Below are 21,589 nucleotides of genomic sequence, written 5' to 3'. Positions count from 1 at the left end.
TCTACACCACTCAATGCAGAGGAATTTGCCTTGTAGAATTCAGGCTTGCAAGGAGCAGAAGTAAGGGTTGTTACTGCCTTGGTAACTGCTTGCACTGGAGGAGGGTGGCCAAGGTTCGTGGGGCTGGGCCACAGCCAACAGGCAATCACAGCTTGAGATAACTTGATGGCAGTGCCTAAGGTGCATAGTCTGTCTTTCTCTCCTCCAACAACCATCTTCTGTTTAAGGAACCACTTGTTGGGCCACTCTTTTCCTTCTGTGCATCCAGGCTCTTTAAAACGACAGTTTCCCTGTGCAGAATAGCTGAACTGACTACATTCAGGCTAAAGTGAGAGCTCAGAGATGCATTGAGCTCCACGTTGCTCTGGCCAGTTTCCTATTATGACCCCAGTGAGATGATTAACCACATCTCTGCACTGCAAAAAGGCATAGGTAACTTCTGTTGCATCCTCCTTTTCTTATAAATAGAACAATTCACAGCAACAATAACCAGTGATACTAAATAGTGCTGCAGGTTGGGCAGAAGGAAAGGTGTCACTGACTGCAATTGCAGTCTCTATAAAACACTTTCTCTATAAAAGATGCTCAGAGCTTCCTGGGTAGCAGCATCCATAACTTTTGGAAATAAAGGAGATGGATCCATCTGATGTCAGCTCCAGCCTTGACCTTTCTTGTAGCTATACTGCTTTCTGTTATCAGCACTACAAGTATCATCCAGATGTCCTGTGAGGACCCAGGTCTCATAATATATAGAGAAACAGAGAGACCACTGGAAGCACACAGAACCACAACATCCTGATACTCCCATACAGAGTATTCACTTCACACCATGGCCCTGTTTAGGCATCACCTAAGTTTCAGCTCTGAAATGAAAGGAATGGAGATAGAAAAACCTTAAGAGTCACTGACCCTTGGCTCAAGGTGAATTGAATCCACACTCACAGAGGATCAAGCAAGCCCATGCAAGCCTTGCAGAACCTTGCAGGAGTGCAGCATTTTTCTGCTCTGGATTTATGCAGCTCATGTAAGAATCAGTGCCAAGATCCATTACTGCCTGCTTTCTCGCTGCCTTCGATTTCGTAGCCTAATCTCCACTTTAACCTACACTGAACCACAGAAGAACAAACAGTGGCCACCCTCCTCCCTCCCCGGGAGCACTAGCTTCTATTTATGGGTCCCCTGGGGAGAAAACAGTCGTGGCCATTGTATTTGTTTAAGGGTTTTCTGTAATTTCCTTGGGTTTGACTGCAGCCTCTGAGGTTAACCACAGCCAGCTATTGTGGCTGTGTCTTCATCATTCCCTATTGTTCCGCGCTAGGTGGCTCTGCCTTGTTTTCTTGGAAGGTCAAGAGATTGTTTGTCATTTCTGGCTCGGTGCTCAACCGGGAGAGGGTGATGGAAGGGGGGGGAGAGGAAAAGCGGCTCCTTCTTTTTTAGGACTGTGGGTTTCTGAGAAAGAAAGTGTCACTGACCAACGAAGGTCAGCCCGAGGTTGCTTAGATGGTATTTGTAACAGCAGGAGGCTCTAACCAGCTCCCTGCTTTGATAGGATTCCCTCGAGGGGTTTCGAGATAATGCCAAGAATCTCCCACTTCTGGCTTCTTCCACCGGGGTGTTCTGCAAGTCTTTTCTCCTGAGAAAAGGAGAGGGACATCCCATGTAAAGCCTTTCCCTGGCTGTGGCAGGATTAGCCGCTTTTGCACTGCATCCTGACCTTTTGCTACTGTAATGCTGAACTTGCGCGCCGCTGCCAAGAGGCAATCCTTTTTCTGGCTTCCAGTTTTGCTCCCTTATGGGAGGACACAGTCATTCTCCAGCCACATAGAGACAAATTCTTCCCAGCTCGTCTCTGTCAGTGCCTAAGACTGGAAACTTACCTCATCGTCACGGATGCATCCTGGAGCCAAGGGCTTGGACTCTGATTCATGCCTAGAGGGAAAGGAAGGAGCAGGAGAGCAAGACTCCATTGGCTTCACCGAGTTACACCAAGGAGTCAACAAGGGGAGCAGTGTAATCTAGTGCATAGGACACTGAACAAGGAATAAGGGAACCTGGCTTCTAGCTTTAATATGGCAACCTGCTTTTTGATTCAGGCAATGACACTGCCTCATAGAGCTTTTCTTCTCCTTATGCATTCTTCTTCCAGTGATGTCTGCCCCAAGTTACAAGTTGAAGCATTGGATTGAGTTAGTCATCTATCTAACTCAGGGATTGGAGAGAAAAAGACACTGAGGAAAATACTTCACCCAGTGCAAATCTGTTGTCTAACATGGCTTAGAGGAGGTGACACAGATGTCCTCCTCATGCTCTTCCCCACCCTTCTCCTCTTGTTTTTTGTAAGAGCAAATAGGGCCAGGCCAAGGGGAATGGCTTTAACCTGCCAGAGGGGAGACTGAGATGAGCTCTTAGGCAGAAGCTCTTCCCCGTGAGGGTGCTGAGGCGCTGGCACAGGGTGCCCAGAGAAGCTGTGGCTGCCCCATCCCTGGCAGTGTTCAAGGCCAGGTTGGACACAGGGGCTTGGAGCAAGCTGCTCTAGGGGAAGGGGTCCCTGCCCGTGGCAGGGGTTGGAGCTGGAGGAGCTTTAAGGTCCCTTCCAACTCAACCATTCTGTGATTCTAAGTGGGTCCCCCCCTTCAGGCAGGTCAGTGTCCTGGGTCCTCTTTGAGCGGAAGCTACAACTTTCATCAGAAGTCTTGGTGTCAGAGCTCTCTATTAGGGGTTTCTACTTATGATGTGGTATCTGGGCATCCTCCTTCGGCTAAGCCAGAAATCATGACACCTTCTTCTGGCACCCTCAGTAACCTGACAGGGACCAAGAGGGTCACCTTTAAATGCTGAAAATTCCCACAGATCTCACCCTTTAGTGGGAGGGTAGGAGTACTTAACACAACATCCTACAGCTGACCTATCATGCCCTGTATGATCTCCCTTCAGCAAAGCAGGTTTATTTTCATCTCCTTCCCTTCAGCGGGGCATTTTAGGTGTGCAAAAGGGAACAGTTAATGGAGCACCAGCAAAGGTACCGATCCAAAGCATGGACAGTCTTCCACAAAGGAATGAGGGGAAATCAGCAACATTTAGGCCAAGAAAAGCATAAAAGTAATCCCAGTTACAGATACGGCCTAGAACACACCAGTCATCCCCAGCAGAAGATATACATCGTCAAACACAGGTCCTGGATCTGCTTTGAACCCCCGGAATGGAAATATAGCTAGAAAGTAATTTTAATGATTTGAATTTATCCAAATGCCTTCATCCAGCTTCCCTCTCTTTCACCCAAATCCTCCATTGCAGCGAATCACAAGATTTCCTAAAGATCTCACCATGTACTTGGCTGATAGAACAAGTGGCCAGTATTCCCCAGAGCTGCCCAGCTCTGCAGCGACAGGGTAGAAACTCGGGTACCTTCATCTGTTGTGAAGTTTTGCCTGAACACGTGGATGGCAGCCCTGGCATTTGCAGGCCAGGGCTAGTTCCATTCATAGGAGCATCTGCAGGGCAGTGCAATGAGCATTAGAGGAGAGTATGTTAAGAAAAGCCTAAGACCTCAGCTAGTTAAAAAAGGGGCATTTTGACAAGCCAGAATCCACCCAGCAGGATGAGCAGAAACCCCAAAGAACAGCCAAAAGTGAAGGTTGTCCCTCCCATGGGACACCACTGGCCAAATCTCATTTTAAAAGGCTTTTCTATTTTCCTCCTCAGCCCATCGCTGATGTGTTCCGCTCCTGGGAAGAGATTTATGCCAATTAGTCAAGCCACCGCACCACGATACTATATAAAAATGGATATTAAAGCAAATGCAATGAGTCACCCATCCCAATCTCTAACAGTCGTCAGCCCGGCTGTGTAACAAGCTGTTGACATACCACTGGGAAATGAATGTTAGCAAGAACAGCCACTCGTCTCTGCCTCAAGCACCCTTGACCTTGCTTTGAGATCTCAGAAGTGGCCTGTGAGACATATGAAGCCAATTACCTTTGCCTAAAATTGCCCTTCAAGGGCCTCATTCCACCGTAGCCCCCTCCTCAGCTTCTGCTGAGCTTCCGAGTGTCATTCAAAGCTGGGGTGCAACCAAAGCCTGTGTGAGACAATCTGTGTAAGACATCAGCCAGCAGCAGCAATGCAGCTTATTGACTGCTGTTGTTAGTTATTAACCCTTTGGTTGCTCTGGGGGGGAGCCAGCAAAGCTGGGGCTCAGCTGCTGCTGGTGGGGAGGACACAACATGCAAGGGGACTTTGGCTGAGCATCATCTCAGCCAGCATGGGACATAGTGGGTAGAGATGGCACTGGGGTAAAACAAACCCCATGGATTGCTCCTGCAAGAAGAGGAATGGCAGAAAGGAGGGGGAGAGAGGAGACAGAGCTTGGGAGAACCACTAAATGTCACTACTGCAGGGAAGAAGAGGGAAGGAAACGGAGGAGAGCACCTCTTGCTTCAACCCAGCAGCCACCCTAACTTCATCACAGACTGGGAAAAAAGGATTGCCCTATTTCGCTGACTTCCCCTAAAATGCATCTCCTCTGCCTGCTCCCAGAGCAGCCCTGTCTGTACCAGCTTTTCTCCTCCAGAAATCCAGCATCGGGCATTGCAAGTGCTGCCTCAAGCCAGACTATCATTATGTTTGGGCAAGGAACCAGAGCTTGAACACCCTCAGCCAGGCTGTGGAGGAAACTGGCTGGATGTCAACAGTTTTCTCCAACGAGGTCAATGCAATGCTTTACTTCAGCATGCTGCACTGGGCCTCCAGATGAGCAGGGTGTCTGAAGCTTCATGTGCAGCTAAGCATAGGGACTGTGTCTCTGTCAGAGAGGACTGAGCAGGAGCATCTTGGACCCCTGAAGGTGCAGGTCCATCAGCAGGAAGGAAGTTCCATCAGTATGAGGGAGCCTCCAGCTTTTTGTCAGCTATTCTGAGATATGTACATCATAGCATCGCAGACTGGTTTGGGTGGAAGAGACCTTAAAGCTCCTCCAGCTCCAACCCCTGCCACGGGCAGGGACCCCTTCCACTGGAGCAACTTGCTCCAAGCCCCTGTGTCCAACCTGGCCTTGAGCACTGCCAGGGATGGGGCAGCCACAGCTTCTCTGGGCACCCTGTGCCAGCGCCTCAGCACCCTCACAGCAAAGAGCTTCTGCCTAAGAGCTCATCTCAGTCTCCCCTCGGGCAGGTTAAATCCATTCCCCTTGTCCTACCCCTATAGGCCCTTGTCCCAAACCCCTCTCCAGCTTTCTTGTCGGCTCCCCTTTAGGAAGGCTGCTACAGTCCCGCTACTCTCCTCCCCAAATCTTTGCTATTATTTGCAATTTTATGAGAAGAACAGATTTAGCGCTGAGCTGTCCAGGAACGTCCAAGATCTTTCTGCGGTTTGCCCCTGGGCAATCACCCTGTCACTCAATGCATCACCAGAGCAATTTCCAGTTGTACCAGAGCTGGCACTGGAGCTCAGAGGCCGGGCACAGGTCAAACCCAGCTCCAAATTCCTCAGCTCCCACTGTGTGCCAAAGCTCTGCCGTGGCCAAGCAAGGGACAAGCTTGTCACCCGTGAGCTACAAGTGGCATCAGCAGGACATCATTAACCCCAAGTGTCCTGCATGCCTCTACCCACAGCAACGTGCCTGTCACCATCTGAGCTAGGGCATTGCAGGCACCACTTCTGTCCTAAGAAAGAGAAAGGAGAAAAAGAAAGAAAGATGGAAAGGAAGAAAGGCAAAAAGCTCTTTAGTGTGAACTGACAGTGACCTGTCAGAAATATGTTGCCTTCAAACTTTCCCATAGAGCACTGAAAATTTGTTCCTTATTAAAGAGGGGGGGTGGCGTATCCAGTTCAAAGGAGAAGCTGGAGCAGAGAAGAATTCTGTGGCTACTACTGTGGTGTATTTTTTTCCATTTGCCTTCCCCCTGCTTCCCCCCCTTCCCCACTCCCTTTCCTTTCCAGCCCAATTCCTGTTCAGTCTCCCTGAATCTCACAGTTCCTACCCAGTGCAAAAAAAAACGAAGAGAAAATTTGGGGAGGAGGGAGGGAAATCTCCAATTTGTGGGAAATGCTGGTGTTTTAGTGGGAATGCAGAGAAGGTTTCGGACTTTCCCATGCTTTTAGCTCGAAACACTATTACAGTGCCATTTAGCATAGGAGAAAGGGGGGGAGAGAATAAAGCAGCCTAAAGCAGTAAGTAAACTTTACATGTCAGTGGCTCACATGTTTCAGGAGTGTAGCTGTTATGTACTGTTTAAACCCTATTTACATCTCGGAGTATCCACAGTAGCCTGTGGTACAAACCCAGGAAGCAAAGCAACCCCTGACTCTTAGAAGGCATTTTTTGGCACTGCTTGTGTTTTCTTGTGCAATTTGCCTCAACAAGGTGTAAAGCATAGTGGGAGTATGAAGAACCATTGACATCACCCTGCAATTCAGTGTAGCAAGTGACTTGGACACTGGTTATCTGAGGTGGGCAATGAGGCATCTGGAGCTCTGGAAATTTCCTGGAGCGTTCAGAAAGCACCTGGTACGTAACAAGACTTGCCATAAATGCTAAGAGGAATGGGGACTTTAATAGTCATACTACAAAGCGTGTGGGATTTTGGCTTTAGAAGATGCTTAACGTGCACCCATAGAGTGTATCACATTCTCATGCAGAACCCAAAGACACACACAGACTAGTTAGGGTTTGAAGGGACCCTAAAGATCATCCAGTTCCAATCCCCTGCTATGGGCAGGGACACCTTCCACTAGACCAGGCTGCTCAACACATTGCTTGAGTCCTACTCTAGGAGAACAGGATGAGCAGGGCTTCCCTGCACAGCTGGAGCAGATTCCCTCTACAAATCCATGCTTAGGGTTAGATCTAATGTCCAGCTAATCCCATACCTTGCCTGCAAGTGGTCAACAGCGCATGTGTCTGTGCAAGAAAGAGGCTAAGTTTCTTTGCATGAACTAAAGAAAAAAACACCCATTTTTACTCATTAGCACTCCTTGCTCTGTCACAATTAGCAAGGGGTCCCACAGGAGCTCAAATACTTCTGCTCTGCTTCAGTGGATGGGAGGTGAACAACACAGGCTTGGATACAACACATGAAATTGTGCTCACCCACCTGGATGAGCACCAAGGCTTTCTTCTTTTGGCAGCAACATCTGCCACAGGGATCTAATGTTAACTCACTGCCTTCTGCTTATCAGTTATGTCCTCAGTAGCAAGGGAATTTCAAGTTGTGCTGGTTTTGACTGGGATAGAGTATTTTGGATTGGTGGTGAAACCAGTGTTGATAGCACAGGGGTGTTTTCATTACCGCTGAGCAGTGCTTACACAGAACCAAGTTCTTTTCTGCTCCTCAGCCCACCAGAGAGGAGGCTGAGGGTGCACAAGGAGTTGGCAGGAGACACAGCCATGACCCAAGAGAGATTCAAGACCATATGGCATGATGTTCAGCATATAAACTAGAGGATAGAAGGAAGAAGGTGTTGACAGTGGAAGTGATGGGGTCACTGTCACTCATGATAGAGCCTTGCTGTCCTGGAGATGGCTGAACACCTGCCTGAGATGGGAAGTGCTGAATGCATTCCTTGATTTGCTTTGCTTGTGTGGACAGCTTTTGCTTTACCTGTTAAACTGTCTTTATCCCAGCCCACGAGTTTTCTCACTTCTACCTTTCCCATTCTCTCCGCCATCCCACTGGAGGTGTGTGAGCAAGTGGCTGCATAGGGCTCGGTTTCTGGCTGGGGTTAAACCACGACACAGGTTTTTCCCACTGTCATTTAGCTAATTTTCATCCAAGCTTCCCTCTTCCTTAATCCTGCATGCTCAGCATTTCACAAGGACCAAGTTTGCACTAACTGGTCTTTACCCAGGAGCAACTCCTTGGAGGCATGAGAGGATCAAAATAGAGATGGGATGTGCCACACGAGGCATAAGATACGCACAAAGAAGAAATGCCTTGCTGAGTCAGGGCCTGCAAAATAAAATGGAAAAAAAAGACGAAAAAGCAAGCTGATGTTTTTAGTAAAGTGTTTGCTTTCCTATTTTTAAAAGAGGCTGTTGTTTTCCTATTTTTAAAATAGGCTGAAGGAGCAAAATTAGAGGTTGTGTTCTAAATCTGAAGAGGAATTTTCTGATGGGTTGACCTACAGTAATCTGCAGTTTGGGTACAAAATGCTTCAAGCTACAGTAAGCTCACCATGATTTAAATCCATTTAAAGCCATTCACTGCTCAGTATTTGTATGAAATAAGCACAAGATTGATGCAGGAAAACACAGTTTAGCCATTAAGCTACATCAGGATGGTCAAGGCTTCAAGCCTCTGTTCACTCACAGCGGTGTGCGGGAAGGATGATTGCGTGTTAAAAGCATCCCCTGCTATTCCAAGCAATTTGACTTCAGGCATAGCCTTGTGTCTGGGCAAAATCTGAAGCATTCTACAACTTGTGGCATTACAGAAGCGGGACTGAGCTCCTGAGAAAACCTGATCCAGCAGAGTAAGCAGAGAACACTTTCCTCTCCAGCCTAACAGTTCTGTTCCTTATCATTAAAATGAGAAAAAAATATACCCTTCCTCCTCCTGACCTGTCTAGTTTTGATGGCACAGACATTTTTCCTCCCAATGTCATTAAATCTTCCATCATCTGGAGCTCTCTCTTGTCTACGGCGGCAGACGATGCTCTCTACAAATAACAGACGCCGACACTATAATGAATTTTAATCATGGCAGAGCATCTTGGATGTGAATAAGCAGTGTGGGGCTTAGTTTTATGCCACAGGCAAAGGCAATAGCTTCATCACCACAACATCGCCTCATAACCTGATGGCACCTTGGGCTCTAATTAAGACTGAGACATTACTGCTATCTTGGGAGGAATCCAGAGCTTCAAACGAGCCCTGACCCCTGCTTCAGTGAGAACTGGTTAAATCACCACTTTTCTTTCCATTGGAGAGAGCATGAAGAGTGTGAGGGACTCCAGAAAGGAGCAAGCCAGGCTCTTCAATTATAATCATCCATAACTCCTTGATGTTTAATTTGTCCTACGCAGAGACAAAAGATTTGCAGTAACCCAGGACCATTTACGTGTGCTACCAGCCTGTTCTTCCTAAGCTATTTCTTCCCACATCTTAAAGAAAGGTTGGAGAATGGTATTCTTTTTCTGGTCTGCATTATCAATACCCCAAAAACCCAAGGTAAGCATCAGCCTTGGCTTAGGACAGATGGCAAACAGAAAGCAACTTCCTTTTCTTGATGCTTAGAATAAAGGGCCGAAGGGAAATAGAAGAGGTACTCTTGGCTTTTTCTCTGGCATGACATGACTTTGGCACGGACAGGCTGTGGCACTTGATAGCAAGGTGTTTTGGTGCATTTATCTCTGTTTCCTTAGGCCAACCCTTTCTCCTTGTGTCTCTCCAACACCAGCACAGCAGATTACAACAAAGTGAATGAAAACGCAGCAGGACATCGCTCCTCTGCTGTTGCCAGTGCCCGAACTCAATGGAATATTTGAATGGATTTGGCAGCTTTTCTCCAGCCAGGTCTCAGGGATAGCACCAAAACCCTGTTTCCACCCCATGACAAAGATGTTGCTGTAGGGATTTTCTCATAAACAAGTTTCTCTATGTCAACCTCGTCCTTGGGCTGAGGACACTGGGGACTTGATTTGCTCCTGGGTACCTCTGCAGTACTGGAATACTTCAAGCTGGAGAGAAGTCAAAGTGGGACAACACGGATGATTAAGTGACTGGAAGGATTGACTTATGAGGAAAAAAATGAAGGAGCTGAATATGCATAGTTTGGCCGGAGGACAGCAAAGGAGGACAGCTGTCTGCTGACTAGTGACAGGCATAAATGTCGGGGAGGGGGAGGAATTGTTTAGGTTAGCCCAACAGGGGAATAACCAGGAATCACAAGATGGGATTAAGAAATGGAAAATGAATTCTGAATATCAGGGGAAACATTCTTAACAGTGAGATCTAATCTACTGGCTTGTGGAGCATCCTCCCCGGGGATTGTGGTGGAAGCCCTGCTCTTTAAGACATTTAAAAATGGACTAAAACACAGTCTGTTGGGGATAATCCTTTGACTAGAGACAGACTAGATCTAGGCAGGGCGCTCCCTGCAAGAAGTACATCATGTTATGCTGAGCATGTGTGCACCATGGGAAGGTGCTCAGCACAAAACAGGCTTTTTGCCCAAATCCGAAAAAATCCAGGCGTGGAGTAGGCATTAATAGAATCATAGAATCATAGCATAATTAGGGTTGGAAAGGACCTGAAGATCATCCAGTTCCAACCCCTCTGCCAGGGGCAGGGACACCTCACACTAAACCATATCACCCAAGGCTCTGTCCAGCCTGGCCTTGAACACTGCCAGGGATGGAGCATTCACAACCTCCCTGGGCAACCCATTCCAGTGCCTCACCACCCTCACAGGAAAGAATTTCCTCCTTAGATCCAATCTAAACTTCCCCTGTTTAAGCTTTAACCCGTTACCCCTTGTCCTGTCACTACAGTCCCTAATGAAGGGTCCCTTCCCAGCATCCCTTTAGGCCCCCTTCAGATACTGGAAGGCTTGTTCTTCATGGCTGGGAGTAGCCCCACTGTGAGGGTCTCCAAGAAGAGTTGCTCACATTGTTCCTTCTCATCCAGGCACCTGAAAATGGGGGAATGTCATAGAATCCCAGGGTAGTTTGGGTTAGAAGGGACCTTAAAGGTCACCCAGCTCCATCCCCTGCCACGGGCAGGGACCCCTTCCACTGGAGCAGCTTGCTCCAAGCCCCTGTGTCCAACCTGGCCTTGAGCACTGCCAGGGATGGGGCAGCCACAGCTTCTCTGGGCACCCTGTGCCAGCGCCTCAGCACCCTCACAGGGAAGAGCTTATTCCTAATCTATAATCTAAACATACCCTCTTTCAGTTTAGTCAAGAATAAGTCAAGGTATAAGGGTGGGTAACTGGCCTGGAGAGCACTGTCAGGAGTTTATGCTAACAGAACTTTCATGTGCTGTGCTCAGAGTCTGGACGCAGACCTATTCCAGACTCCTGACAAACTGTGGAAATAGAACCACAGATCTTTATTATCACTGAGGCTGTAAAACCTGTGATACACAGTGGATTATCACACTTGTTGGACTGGCCTGCGCTTCAAACTGGCCATAAAAGTTATTTATGACCTAAAAATGAGAGCCAAGGGCCTGCTACGTCTCTGATGACATAAAAGCAAAACAAAACCAGCCAAAGAACCCAACATCAAAACTCCAAAAATAACCCAAATCAAAACAGACACCCCCCCCCAAAAAAAAAAAAAAAAAAAGAGAACACTGAGGAGGAGCTGGAGCAAAAGTGAAACACGCCAACATGATGCTCAGCAGCAGCAACAACCACGATCCTTCCTTACTAACTTGGAATAAAGTAAGCTTAAGCAGCCCAGAACATGGAGGACAGCACAGAGACAGGGGAACATAGTGCTGATGCAGACTGGTGCACTCAGAATGGACTATGGAGTACCTTGATAGGGTAACAAGTAGCATCCAAGAGGTCAATAGCCACGTTACAGCAGTATAGTGCCCGAGTTCATACATTTTTCACTTGCACCACACTGATCTAAGTCCAAGCACAGTTCAGTCCATTTTCACTTGAGGATCTTTGTATGATCCCTCCTGGTGAGGGCAATCTGCATTGGAGCTCATGGCTGATTTCTTTCTGCCAGCAAAGGGAGAAAAAGGTTGAGAGCACACGAGGTGAGGAGCAGTGGTTTCATAGAGCCATCTGAGGACATTTAGACGTGTTTTTCATCTGCATAAAAATTAATATGAAATTGTGGGGATAATTAAGGTAGAAGTACTGGCACCAAGAATGCAGCGCGATGCTTTTGTTGCCTCTTGGCAGCAGACACTTAGCCTCATTGGCTTCAGTAGTAGCACTGGCTTTTGACATATGCAGACAGTGAATTTTGTTCCTGGAATAATCTAGGTTGGAAGGGACCTTTCCAGAGGCCTCTGGTCCATCCTCTTGCTCAAAGCAGTATCAGCTGCAAGACTGGACCAGGTTGCTCAGGGCTTTTATCCAGTCTGATCCTGAAAACCTCCAAGGATGAACAAACCCCATTGTGTCATCCTCTCCCTGTGCTCCAGGCCCCCGCCATCCTGGTGGCCTTCAGAGAACTCAGTCCAGTTTATTAATACTTTTCCTTTACTGGGAGGACCCTGAAACTGGGCATATTCTCTAGGTGAAGTTTAACAAATGCTGAGTACAGGAGGATTTTAGGGATTAGATTCGGAAACATCCCCAAACACCAGCTTCCTGCAATGTGTCTACCCAAAACTATGAAAAAAGATGATAAGAAGCACAGAGGGAAGGACTTTTCGCTCACCAGAGGGATGTATTATCTCATACATTCTTCTATTTTACATACACAGGCCTATCTGTGGGTGTACCTTCCAGACTCCCAGCAAGAAGAACAAACATCTATGTTTGTTCTTCTTGTTTTGCACAGGATAGCACCTGCCCTGCATAGGATTCCTTCACCTGACCATTTCTGATCATCTTTTGGGGGTTTTCAAACCAAAGTTGCACCCCATGCTCACATAGAATCATAGAATAGTTAGGGTTGGATACATTCCTGTGTAACATTATCTAGGTGTTCCTGCTCTGGCAGGGGGATTGGACTAGACAATCTTTTGAGGTCCCTTCCAATCTCTAGCATACTGTGATACTGTGACCTCAAGATCATTTAGTTCCAACCCCCCTGCCATGGGCAGGGACATCTCACACTAAACCATGGCACCCAAGGCTCTGTCCAACCTGGTCTTGAACACTGCCAGGGATGGAGCATTCACAACCTCCCTGGGCAACCCATTCCAGTGCCTCACCACCCTCACAGGAAAGACCTTCTTCCTTATATCCAATCTAAACTTCCCCTGTTTAAGTTTGAACCCGTTACCCCTTGTCCTGTCACTACAGTCCCTAATGAAGAGTCCCTCCCCAGCATCCCTGTAACCCCCTTCAGATACTGGAAGCTGCTCTGAGGTCTCCACGCAGCCTTCTCTTCTCCAGGCTGAACAGCCCCAACTTTCTCAGCCTGTCTTCATACAGGAGGTGCTCCAGTCCCTGATCATCCTCGAGGCCTCCTCTGGACTTGTTCCAACAGTTCCATGTCCTTTTTATGTTGAGGACCCCAGAACTGCACACAATGCTCCAGGTGAGGTCTCACAAGAGCAGAGCAGAGGGGCAGGATCACCTCCTTCGCCCTGCTGGTCACGCTCCTTTTGATGCAGCCCAGGATACGGTTGGTTTCTGGGCTGCGAGCGCACACTGCAGCCGGCTCATGTTCATTTTCTCATTGACCAGCACCCCCAAGTCCTTCTCCTTGGGCTGCTCTGAATCTCTTCTCTGCCCAAACTGTAGCTGTGCCTGGGATTGCTCCAACCCAGGTGTAGGACCTTGCACTTGGCATGGTTCAACTCCATGAAGTTGGCATCAGCCCACCTCACAAGTGTGTCGAGGTCCCTCTGGATGGCATTCCTTCCCTCCAGGGTATCAACTGAACCACACAGCTCGGTGTCATCGGCAAACTTGCTGAGGGCGCACTCAATCCCACTGTCCATGTCAGCGACAAAGATGTTGAACAAGACCGGTCCCAACCCCGATCCCTGAGGGACACCACTCGTTACTGGTCTCCAGCCGGACATTGAGCCATTGACCACAACTCTTTGTGTGTGGCCACCCAGCCAGTTCCTTATCCACCGAGTGGTCCATCCATCAAATTGATGTCTCTCCAATTTAGAGACAAGGATGTCGTGTGGGACAGTGTTGAACGCTTTGCACAAGTCCAGGTGGATGACATCAACTGCCCTACCCCTGTCCATCAGTTCTGTACCCCCATCATAAAGAATCATCACACCTATGAGGGCACACATCAAAGCAGCAAAATCAGGATCAGAATCCAAACAACTTCCAGTAGCTACAAAAATACAGAACTAAAAGAGATCTTTCCACATCTTATCCTTTCTTCTGCATAGGATTAGTTCTACCAAAACACGTTTGCTTAACATATCTAACCTCGCCCTTGAAAACCCTCTCCTCCTGTCCAACCCACATGTCTTGATCCCAGTTGAGATGAAAACATGTTGCTTGATCTTTTGCAGTGGACTCAAGGAGCAGGTTCTTCTCTTCCTTTTCACACTACCCTTTTACATACTCACAGTCTCACAACAGATCTCTCTGCAGCCATATCTCCCCTAGACTAAACAACCCCAACTCTTTCAGTTCTTCCTTGAAGGTCACGTTTTCTGGACCTCTGATCATTCTCGCTGCTGTCCCCTGGACCTTATCCAGTTGGCCTTCATCTGTCATGAAATGCTTTGTCCTGGACACATGGGCTCCAGCTGAAGTCTTTTGGGATGTCTGAGATCAGAGATCTTGGTTCAGCCCATTAGAGAGGAAGACTTACATTACTGAGTCTGGGTATGGTTCCAAATCCACACTTCCTCCCTGCTTAGGATGATTCTGCTGGTCCCACAAGGGACAGTGTCTGGAATGTAAATATCTGAAATGCTAAAACACTTGATAGCCAGTCCTGGACTATGAAGAAAGATGGCATAGAAACTCCTTATAGGTCCTCAGAGCACAGCACATTTAGTGACTTTCCAGCTCCATGTTGTGGTGCACGACTTGCTCGGGGTGGGGGGTGGGAGAGAAGAGAATACTGATGTGTATTTAAATCTCCCTCTCTTATTCACAAGTGTCTTAACGTGAGTCCCTTTTGCTGCCCATCACTGCAGCTGCAGAAGCTGATCCACATGCTAGATGGGGAAAGAAGTCAAAATAAACTCAATACAACTAAAAAAGATGTTTCCACTTCCCTAAATCAATAACAGGAATTGTTCTTCTTAGAAGAGAAACTGATTCTTAAAAAGGAACCCATCTATTAAAGGCAACAAAGGAGCACCAGTGATTAGCCACATTACAGCAAACTGTCCTCCACAGAATCAATGAAATGCAGAAATGAACAAAGAGCTTAAAGGATGAAACATGAGATATCTGTAATCCTTTCAGCTTCCCTCATTTAAAGCGTTTAACAGGAGAACAATTACCCTCACATGCAGACACACACATTTTTTGCCTTGGCAGAGCATTACCATTTCTTCTTAGTCGTATTTATTATTAGAGCAAAGTCAACAATTTCCTGCAAACAACAATTTGATTTATTCTGCTTTTCTTTCTCCACTTACAAATTAGCAGGTCATGAGATGCCCTCATTTGTTTTATTTGTAATTAATAGCTTCTAAATCCTTGGCTGGTTTCAGCACTTGGTTGTTGCAGTTGTACATTCCTGCACTTCCAGCACTATTCTAGTCTCCTTGAAGTGATGCACACTGAAAATGGAGGAATCCAGGGATAACCAGGATTAAAAAGGAATTCTAAATGCATATGTTTTCACTGACAACCCACACACTTACCATTCCTTGTGAATGTAGATGCTGCAGTAACTGGTACACCATGTGAAACCACTGTCACCCCACACCAGCAGGTCTGGCAGCTCAGGCTGTAATCCTGGTCCTCACTGGGGCAAAAACTGCACTATCAAGGGTGATACGGATCTCACTAACAGCTGGCTTAAGGATGCTGCAAGGATAATATTGCTCCTTTTCTGTCTGGGGGGAAATAATCCTTGCTAATTCCTTCCCCTCCCCTTTGGCCACCTTCTGTTCATGTCTTCTGCTTCTATTTCTAGGGACTCATTGGGTGCATGAAGCAATGGGTCCCTCCTTATCCCAGCTGGAGCCTTCAAAGAGTGCTATGACACAATAAAACAGTGCATAGCTGCCTGGCAGGAGCTGCTAAGAAGCCATTCTATTTACCCAAACATAGATTGATCTCTGATTCCTTCACACCTGCAATGAGACCTCAGTGCCCAGCGACCACATCTAGTCCATCTTTAAGAGCCTGCAGCAGGTCAATGTTTCCTGGCCCAGCTTTGCTGACAAAAGAGCCCTCCAACCCTCAGTGGCTCTTTTATGCTGGTACAACTCACAGGAGTGCTTACACCAGCTCTGATCATCCAGCCCAGTCTGGCCATGCCTTCTTCCCCACAAGGCAGGGTCAAGGCATGACACGTGTGCTTCCATCCACACCCCATGCAACTTTCTCTCAAATTTACAACTTGTTTCCAACACATTTGCTGGGGGAAACACAAGACTTTCATTTACAACTGGGATGATGCATAGACCTCAAGGCTGAAAGCCTGTGGCTAGCTGGCAAATGGGAGCAGTCTAGTCTGGCTGCACCATAAACATCTTAGCCAAAGCCTAACCATCTTTCTGGATAAAGAGAAGGGGCAGGGAGGGGATCTGGGATTTGTGTCTTGAGGATTCATCCTATGACTTACCTAAAACTCCCTAGACTATGAGTCATGAGAGTCCTGAAGGGGAAAAGTGCATTTCCCAACATTTGGAGAAAGGCATGGTAAAGCTGTGCCAATATTTTAACAGGAGAAGTGATTTCACTCAGGTAGCTATACACAGGCTAGCTCAAAATTAATCCTTGCTCCCTTTCTTCAGTCAATGGAGACAGGCAGGCACTTCCAAACAGCAATCATCCTACTGCAAGACAGATGTCTAACATAGATTAGATGATTCAGCTGCTGGAGGGCTGATCTCCCTCTGTTGACTGCCGAACGAACCTTGGCAGGTAGTTTGGATCAGACAGCAAACTGCTATTTGGTTAAAATCCGGCCAGGTGACACCACTCCACCTTACAAAATAATTACATTTACAACAAGTGTCAGTCAACATTTTTCATGGGAAATTAGCCTGATCTCATTTTCTGACAAAATTATGAGTTTTGCTCATCAAAGAGTCTCTCACACGCATAACACAAACTTTCATGTGGTGCATGACTTCACATTGCACAACCTTCTGTTTGAAAAGTTTTTGCTACACTATAGGAATAAAGCATACATTCAATAGATGGGGACTGGTTAGCTTGTAGAAGCTGGGAGGTGTTATTCAGTGAGAAAGCATCAGATGGCTGTCAGGACCTACTGCCTTGCCCAGAGGTAGTCAACATTGTCATCAGCTTGCATGAAAGTATATTACTTGCAGCTGATGTAAGCTGTTTAGGTTACAGAAGCTGGCCAAGTGGTAAGTAATGAGGGCAGGGCACTCGGCTCCATCAAGACTATCAAGCTTCTGGAATGCTTCAGCTCAAATATATATTTTAGGTAGCAAAATGCAATGGTACATGCAGATGACAAGGAGCATCCACCATACCCACAGAGCAAAGACCTGAAGGACAGAGATTTTTTGACACAAACTTGGATGTTAGAATGGGCAAGAAAGTCAACTTGATTTCCCTAAAAGGTGATGGTGAATAGAAAAAGGAAGAGTTTCTATGTCTGCAGAAACCTCAGACAAGACAGATGCTGAAGTACTCTGTGTACATTTTGCAACACATACTGTAGATGGGATGTTTAAAATCTGAATAGAGCCAAGGAAAAAGACACCAAAATTATCTGAGAGCAAGAGAAAATGCCTTGGTGGAAAACCTTGAGAGCTCAATTTAATTAAAAAGGATTAAGATAGTAAGAGTAAGATTTGCCCCACTTACACTTAGCAGTTTAAAAGGATGGAAACAACCCAGGCTGGACATTTGGCTTCTTTAAGAATCAATGGAGAGTGAATGGCATCTCCAAAAAGCAGGTCATTTTCATAGGAGATGAATCTATCTGTGGAAGACCCAGTTCTCTGAGGGCATCAGCAACCACTTCTGACCTTAACACCATAGAATTTATGGCAGAAAACAGCAGTTTCAAAACTATCTTAGCAAATCCAAATCCTTTGTAACAAACAATTACCCCAGTTCAACCTACCCTATCTGCCTTCTCCAGCCAGAGGAGCACCAGACATCCCACAAGAGCCCCTCAAATGTTCAGTCACCAGCACTTTGCAGTACAGGTTGAGGAAAAGGATGTGCCTACCTGGAGAAAAGGAGATATAGATAGATAAACATGTATATATATTAAATTAGGAAGGCCACATCTATCCTGTACCATCTTTGACCCTAACCCATCTTATTGCCCTCCCAGCCATCAGCGACAAATTCTCCTTCCTCACCCCAAGATGCTGTTGTTGCACCACCTCAACCACTCACCCAAAATCTTGCTCACCATGAGGTCAATGAGCAGTGGCACTTTGCAGGCTGGTTTCCAGTCCCCAGGCAGAGATCTACTGGATCTTCTCTGAAGGGGCCTCAGTCCAGCATCTTGGTTTCATTGACAAATTCAGCACATTTCCCCAATGAAGTCCTCTGCAACATCTTCCAACAGACCTCTTAGCTGTATCTCGTAGACAAGATTTCATCTTCCAAAGCAGATCTCTACATTGACAGTGCTTCTCACAACAGTCCTTAAGGATGAAAAAGGCATTGTGTAAACCTATTTAACACATGATGAAAGGGTCTTCCATAATGTCCTGGGTTCAGCAGTAGCAGTCATTTTTCTCCTTCTTGGTAGACCACGACACATATAAAAGACTTTCCAAAGTGCCGTGGGCTCCCACAAACATGACTTCTCTTTACTTACAGTGACTCCCCAAGAGAAGTAAGGACTTCTGAGTAGGCAACCTCTGTCAGCAAAACTCCCCATCACAGTATAGACCATTTTCAGCACTGGAGGAATAAGGAACTATTTTGTTTTCCATCCTCCATCCTACAGGCACTTCTGCATTACCTACACTGACCAGGAAGACCCTTCTCCCAGAAAGCTCCAGATTAATCCAACTTTGGGAAAAGCTGTCAGATAATGAAAGGCTCTGGTCTGCCTTGGCAAGGCTGGCTTTTAAGCAGTGATCTCCCATAATGGAGACCACATGGTCCATCTCCAAGTCCAAACCACCACGTTTCAGAGTATCGTGGTTGACCTGAGCAAGAACCCAGCAAAATAAATAGAGTGCTGTGAAAGCTTTGCCATGGGAACACTTTATAGCAAGCACGTATGCACACGTACCCTTGTTGGAACAAGGGACCCACATTTTAGGAGAAACTGGAGCTGAACTGATATCTTGGCTTCCTTTTTCTTCATTATTTTCTGCCAAGCTGAGACAACCCAGTGCTTTTCAGACTGGAGCAAAAAGGGGAGGGAGAACAGGAGGTACTCTTACCCACCATGTGGTATCAATAGGTTGGTGGTAAAAAGCCTCTTGCTGCCAAGGAACACCAGAAATAACAGTGTCAAACGTGTCTTTGTGAGCAGTTACGGTAAATATAAATACACACACACTTACTAAAGATGAGAAACATTAATATATATATATATATTGGCCTCCTGCTTCTCATCCACTCTTCCCTAGGCCAGGATTAGAAACAGATTGAAGTAGCCTGAGAAAAAACATTCATGTGTCCTAATTCTCTCATTAAACAGTAGGTGGTTCATCTTGCCATGTGTTTGATATCACAGGGTTTGCTTCTCCCCATCCCTTTTGATGTGTCATCACTCCCCACCCCATTACAAGAGGGTTTCCCAGTGAACTTCACGCCTGCATGGTCCTTTCCTCCCCGTTTAGCCTTGCTAGAATAGCACAGGGCCTCCTTATGTGAGGTTTGCTATGTGCACGCACACAACTGCAGGAAAAGACCTGTGTCAGGTCCTGCTCATAAAATATGTGTAGATTATGGGACCATTTAAATGAGGTGAGGCAGCTCCATCTGAAAAGGCAGGAAAGCTTGCCCAGCCTGTGGCAGAGAGGGGTGTTGGGAATCAGGAACCATTTTGCTCATCTATATGAGGTAACACCAGGACTTTATTAGTGTAACATGGAATTATGGATAATTTTTAATGGAGGAAAGAGCTGAAAACAGACTTTCTCCACTGCCTTTTCCCCAAGAGTGTGGTTACTCAAAGGAATCTATTTCTGCTCTCAGGTTTTCACCAAGATTCTATTAAAACTCTGAAGTGCAAAAGGAGAATGAAGGAACATCAGCACAAGTTTAACAATTACAAACCATGACAACAAACACAAAATGCCACGTTGTTAATATGCATTTTCCTGCACCTCTCTGTCCATGTTTTCAAGAAAACCAACCAAACAGATGATTTCTGGTGCACAGAGAGAAAACAACCTGATTCCTGCATGCAAAACCTTGTTCTTCCAACCAGCTCAAACCCCACTATTTTACAGGCATCCCACAGTTTTACGTAGTACATAGAGTGCCCCATGCTAACCTCATCCCTCCCAGTGGCATATCCCAGTGTAAATCTTTCCACGTGTGCACTCAGAGGAGCAAAGTCATGTCTTGTGGGGACCAGTGTGAGGGAAACCCGTAGCCTCTAAGCACCCAGTGCTTCTCCTCCTCCTGCTCTGGGGGGCAGGAATCTTCTGGAGGCACGGCTCTGCTCCCTACAAAGCACCAGCTGGGCTGGCACAGGCAGGAATATCACATACATCAAGGAACTGAGCAGAGATAACTTCTCCCCTGGACCTAGACTGTGGTCAAGTCCCTGATTTAAGGCTGTGGATAGTTGTCCGCTTTGCTCCCCGATAGCTCAGAGATGCCTGGAGCAGAAACCCTTCTCACCCTTGTTGGTTACCACACTTGTGACCACTGAGTCAGTGAGATTTGTCTGGATCACACACAGAGGGGCAAGCAGCAAATGGAGAGAGCTCTGCACCCTACACGCCCTCACTGAAATCCGAAAGCCATGCCAGCCCCCCACCAAAACACATCCATCTGCAAACATGAAACATGGCAGACAAAACCCACTAGCTGTTTAGGAAAGTCTCTTCTGCTTTAAAGTCCCTCTCCCAGGCTAACCACAGTGGAATGTTTAGGAGGAGCTGGGTATCTCCAGAAGGGGATTAGCCCACTGATGAGGCTATCATCCTCTTCCCAGCCATTCCTTGATTACGTGTTTGCCCCAGTGTCCTGCCCTCCCATCGCATTTGCTGACAACACTGGCCAGCCCTGCAAGCTCTGCAGAGCTAACCTGGCACATGAAGGGAAGCAGAATCCCCATGGAGCTCATTTAAGAATGACAGAGACCATTCCTTGTGATACAATTTGGGAAATGAAGCTAGAATGAATGGCTCCTCTTCTAGTCCTGGCCAAGACTGTGGTTTTCCAGTGAGCAGGGAGGAGGAGACACATACCTTCAGAATTGTCTCTGTGGATGGGAATTCATCATGGTTTATTTTCTCAAGGCTCATGGCTTGTCACAAATCCTTTTAAAGTCAGGAGGCTTGGGAGGGGAGGGGGGAAGAAAAGAGAATGATTTGGTGTTATTTTTGTTCAGAAAGGAACAGTTAGTAAGTCATTCCGATCCCATTAAGTGTGTGGTTATAAAGCCATAGCCCCTTGGACTACTTTGCTTGATGAGGTTTGGAAGAAGCAAGGGTAGTAAAGGGTGTCCCCTGGCCCAGCTATGGCCCCAGGCCCACCATTCTGGCTCCTGCACACCCATCCACATGCAGCATGAAGCATCTGGGGAAACCTGGGTGAATCTGCTCCTTTTTTAGCCTGAGTGAACCCTTTTCTTTCTCTTTGACACTGGGCAAGGTGCTACAGCATCCCATGCCCTTCATATTGCCCCTTGCACACAAGAGAGGCACCAGAGACAGGAA

The sequence above is a fragment of the Pezoporus flaviventris genome, unplaced genomic scaffold (genome assembly GCF_033815535.1).
Source record: "Pezoporus flaviventris isolate CSIRO_AGI_PZ_B2104156 unplaced genomic scaffold, CSIRO_AGI_Pfla_v1 ptg000188l, whole genome shotgun sequence".
In the NCBI taxonomy this organism is placed as follows: Eukaryota; Metazoa; Chordata; class Aves; order Psittaciformes; family Psittacidae; genus Pezoporus; species Pezoporus flaviventris.
This window is presented reverse-complemented; position numbering follows the sequence as displayed.